General features: G+C 42.6%; 1 long non-coding RNA gene across 1 annotated transcript; it reads right to left on the bottom strand.

Annotated features, from left to right (window-relative positions):
- Positions 1-854: 854 nt before the first annotated feature.
- On the bottom strand, positions 855-5010 carry LOC307226480. The gene is made up of 3 exons (XR_013843462.1): positions 4062-5010; positions 1864-1987; positions 855-1553 (listed from the first exon to the last, which is right to left on the bottom strand). It is a non-coding gene; the product is annotated as an uncharacterized lncRNA (long non-coding RNA).
- Between the last annotated feature and the right edge of the window lie 252 nt (positions 5011-5262).

Raw genomic sequence — 5262 nt, 5'->3', positions numbered from 1 at the left:
CTGGGAATAACAGAATGGTTGAAAGAGGAAGAAAGCCATTTGAGCAAATACTTTGCATCTTAAACAAGACGTTCTCACTTTTAAAATTGGCTCTCTTCATCATGAAATTAGCAGGGATGCTCTCAGCTGGCATCAGTTGCAGCAAAGCAAGATTTAAAGTCATATCTTATCCATGTTTGCTTTGAACTGGGCTCACTCTTCAAGTAAGTAAACACAGGACTTCTGCAAAAATATTTTTCTACTTTAAGGGCTTATTTTATGCTCTGGTATAAGAATATTTGGAATACTGCTATTTGGGAGAAAGTTACACTCCGATTCCAGACATTGCAATGAACAGCTGCACTGGACACTTTTGGTGGGATTTTATTTTGTAGACAATGAACCACAATTTACAACAGCTTTGCGTGAGATCTTGAACTCTTGAGTTAACTTTTCTTTGGCCACTTAATATGATGTGTGATTTGGGTAATCTTTCTTCCTTATTGGTTCCTTATTGTTTTTGGTTTCCCCCCTCTCTTTTTCCCTTTTTATATTAAAATCCGTTTTAAAAAAAAAACTTATCTCAGCAAAGTGAGCTCCTGATCATTCCTTCGCTGATGGGCAGTAGGAGCACACCTTCCTCCAAGAAAATGGCATTGAAACTGCTGCCAAAATGAAGCTTTCCCTCTCTGGCTGCAATGTTTTGTCACAGATCCCTGCAAGAAGCAGACTTGAATTTACCGCCCATCTGCTGAGTTTGAGCCCTCTGGGCTGGTCTGTGTGTTTTGGTACTTATGCAAGAAGAAGAAATAATAATACCCCCCCCCCGCCACCGCCAAACCAGCCCTAATGCAGATGCACTACCGTATTCTAATTTTCTGTTTCCCATTGCCCTCCTTGCCGAGTATTAGCCTTCCTTCTTTCTGCTGTGTAACAAAAGCTCTTTCAGAAGGAGGAGCATATCCAATTCAAGGGCAGAAAATCCTTATAAGTAATCAGGGGAGAGAGAAAGAGAGAGCGTGCATGCTAGCCAGACTGTTATTTGGGTTTTTCTATAACTGCTTACTCTGCTTTCAAATGAAAGAGAACAGTCACTATAGAAACTGCTGCATCACATGGCATTTAGTCTGCCTCTGAGGTATGAAATACCTTTCTAATGAGACTCCCCCACCCCAACATAGTCTCTTCCTCACCCCCTTTCATTTTTTTTAAAAAAATCAATCTTTAGACAATATATCCCTTCCTGTAGCCCTCGCTAGCCTGGTGCTCTCCAAAGGCTTTGGACTGCATCTCCTATCAGCCTGGCTAATGGGGGTTTTGGACTCACTGCTGGCCATGGAGACACAGGTCAATTCTCTGTCCAGGGCAGCCGTCTACCAGCTCCATCTGGTACACCGGCTGAGACCCTACTTGCCTGCGCTCAGTCTCACCAGAGTGGTACATGTTCTGGTTATCTCTCCACTTGGAGAGCCCTATTCAATTCTGTGGGCATTTAAACATGAACCTACCAAATCTGTGCTTTCTGAGACAAGATGCGAACTGGAACATCGCCATCCTTCAGTTTTTGCGCATATCTGAATTTTGCAACACAGTTTTCCAGTTAAGTAATGTGTATAAAAGTGCATATACTGGGGTAAACCCTCTTCCCCCCACTATCCTTGTAATCATTCCCAGGTGAGATGCAAAGAGGAAGGAGAATCACAATACTTTACAGAAGTAGCTACATATAATCGGAGGTTAGTTTCAATTTGGAAAGAAAATGTCAACATATTCTTATGATTAATTAATTGAAAGTGAAGGATTTAACTACTAGTACCTATTTTTCAAGCAACGGAGCTTCATCACTCTTCAGTAATTAGAAGCTCCAACACATTTTCTAGTTACCTGAGAAAAGAGGTTCTCTCTAATAATTATGGGATGCAGTTTGCTGGTTGATTGTAAATTGGACCTTTGTGCCAATTTACACCTTCCTTTGCTGTCTTACGCTGCTGGCATTCCCCATGGGATTCTGCTGGAAAGAGGATAGCTACAATTTAGTTTTGGGACCCTGGAGGAAAAGTTCCTGAAACATGCACTTTAAAAATGGCTTTTCATGATAGCCTTGCTTCTAAAGCAACAGTGCAAAGCGCATGTAATAGGCCATCTCTGAACATCTCCCCCCCCCCACCAAAATAAACCCCAACCCAGCTGCTTCTTTAGAGTTGGAAGCATCAGGGAAGAGCATGTTGTGGTTTCTAGGCAACAGACCCATTTGCCTGGAACAAAGAGCAACGTGGGCCTTAAACCTTTTGCTGGCTTAAAAAAAACCCAACAACGGGGGGGGGGGGGAGTCAATTGCATCTGGAGTACCGGAGGTGGCCCTGAGGGACATGAGTTCCAGCAATTCCTTGGCAGTGACTGGGGTCAGGCCTTGAAGTTGCCTTCCTGTAATTTAAGCTCATTACTTCTTGCGCTATCTTCAATTAATATGCTTGGCAATTGTTTCCCCCTTGTTATTGTCTGGTTACATGATGCTTCATTCGATTTTCCCCAGGACTGCCTCATATGACTATAACAGGGAAGTCGAAAGAAGATACTATCCCCTCTTATTATACAGAATAGCAAGCTTGGTAAAGTGGCTTTGGTTTCGCTAAATGTATTTGTCCGCAGGGAAATGGGTGCTTTTTAATGCTGCCTGCTGCTCAGGGGCTGTGTCAAGCTATACTGTGAGTAACTGCAGAAATAGGCAAGAATATTAGGGGACCAATGGGTCACATTCTCCCCCAAGTAAACTGAGGTACTTGCTGTGGCGATCACACAGGGTCCCCGGACATTTCATCGTCTATCGATCCCTGTGCCACCACTTTATTTCTCGCTGCTACCACCCAGGCCCTACCTGATACAATACTGAGTCCAGTCAGGGTTAAATTGGAACATAAACTTCTGTTTATTTATTGCAGTTTAACGAGCATGTAGTTTCATAAACGGTATCGGTCAATTACAATCATGGGGTGCCTATCCAGACCTATAACTTCCGCTACCTGCTCTCACTCACTAAACCACCTCTCAGATATTTACTTGTATGCCTAGCCCCTAACTGTTCCTGACTCAGCTTATTTCGCTACACTAACTCAACCTACCCACAGACTCTATCCCAATTCACTCCCACTCCAACCAACCACCCAGCTCCCAACGAACTCCCCCTTCACCCCTCTCATAGCTGGTTTTATAGTCCCTCTGACTCCACCCCCTGGGTTCTGATTGGGTAACTTGTTTAACTATTTCACCTCCAGCACTCTCATATGTTAACGTCATGCTTGCATACCCTCCAAAATGTCTCTGCAGAAAACCAGGGCATGTATCTTCTGGGATGCGCTTCCGCACGAATCACGGGACCCACACAAGTTTGCAAAAGATGTGCATGAGGGGGGACTGTGATATCATGGTGCCCAAAAATGTTTGTGTTTGGGTGCTGTGTTCTTGAGAGCACAGCCTCCCACAACGGGATGTCCTGATTTAATTGGGACAGCTGAAGGGTATGTATTTGCCTTACTTGTTATTTCTACCAATTAAAATACATGAGGAGTAGGACACACAGATATTTTAAAAGCCCGGATTCTGAACCCAGACAGTAGTGAAAGGACGGACAGAGACTGAAAGTGCAGGTGCACACCTGCCACTTTTCTATTCATGGTAATTAATCTGGAATAACTACCACCCCCAGGTTCCTCACTCACAATCATTTCTCAAGAAAGCACAGAGAGAAACTACCCTGTAGCATCTCTTTAATCACTCTGTGCCTGCTATGTGGTGATTAAAGGCTCATCTGGGTTATGTGATATAAATAGATTTAGCCAGCAGCCCAGCTGAGTTTGTTATAGGAAGCTACCAGTAGCATCCTGTAGAAGGGGCGTAGGGTCGCCATATGCCCTGCTTTACACAGGGCAGTTTGAAGAACAGTCCAGTCCCAATTTTGGTCTAAAGAGAACGAACCAGAGGGAGGGCCGTCTTTAAGTTGCCCATCACCAGTGAGCTCCTGGATAGCAGACGCAAGCTTTCTAGTAATTTTGATCTACACCAGGGGTTGTCAATCTGGTCCTTACCACCCACTAGTGGGCGTTTCAGGATTCTAGGTGGGCAGTAGGGGGTTCTACGGCACAAGCTGAATCCTCCTTCCATCGAACACTGGCGGGTGGTAAGGAAATTTTACCATCAAGAAAGATGCATTAGTGAGCAGTACATATAAAAAGGTTGACCACCCGTGAGCTACACTGTATTCTACTTAAATTATATTAACTATTTCTAAATTTGTATCTAAGTATATGAATTAGCATGTGCAAATTTTATGCACAGCGGTGCCATGATGCATTTCCTCTGGTTTGGCAATGCCTAAGTGGCCACCCTAAGAAAAGGGGCTTCCTTCAACCTAACAAACAAACATGAGAGGTCAGAGTGGGAATCCAATCTGGTCCGAGGTGTGTGTGCAATGTGTGAGGCACGGCAAGAATGAAAACATTACTGATCTATCTTTACTTCAGTTCCAAGGATATATGACTTGTTATCTGGTTAGCTGTCTTTGTTTCACAAAGTGATTGGTTAGGGTTTTGTAAATGTTACTGATCCGATAATATGATGTTATTTTAAAAGATTTCCATTTGATTGTTAATATTTATTGCTGATTAATATTGGTTATTAATATTTCGTACTGTGTTTTATTTTTATTTTGCACACCGTTTTGAGATATATTTGTTTGTTGTCTTTGAGTTCTGTTGGGCATATTGTTTGATTTCTTTTGCATTGCATTTAACCTACACTTGCATATTGTTTTGAGATTCCTTTATACTGTGTTTCATTTTTTTATTGTATATTGGTTTGAGTGTTTGTTTGCTCGTTTGATATTTATTTCCATTTCGAGCATGGTTTTGATATTCTTTCGTATGGTGCTATGCCTCTACTTTGTACAATGTTCTAAATCTCTGTTATATTATATTTGATTTTAATTTTCAGTGCATTGCTTTGAGACTCTTTGGAATCTAAAGCATTTAGGAAATGTTCTAAACAAAAATGAGCAAGACTCCCCAGCTGGTGCACTGTGTGTTGTTGTGCCTGTTGGCTCTTCTGGTTGGGTACAAAGGATCCTGCCTTATAGTGCAGTGAGATGGTGTCGGTCTCCATCCATCCTCTCTCTGCACTACAGCTTCATGACTTCATGACCAAGAGTCATATGAGGTTTGTGCGACTGAAAGCTCAGTTCACAGTGGTATGTTGCTGACTCAGAGGTACAGTGACATCAGTAATGCCCCA

This window comes from Podarcis cretensis (genome assembly GCF_951804945.1).
Source record: "Podarcis cretensis genome assembly, chromosome: 11".
Classification (NCBI taxonomy): Eukaryota; Metazoa; Chordata; class Lepidosauria; order Squamata; family Lacertidae; genus Podarcis; species Podarcis cretensis.
The sequence above is the reverse complement of the archived record's forward strand: the minus strand, read 5'-3'. Positions and strand labels throughout refer to the sequence as shown.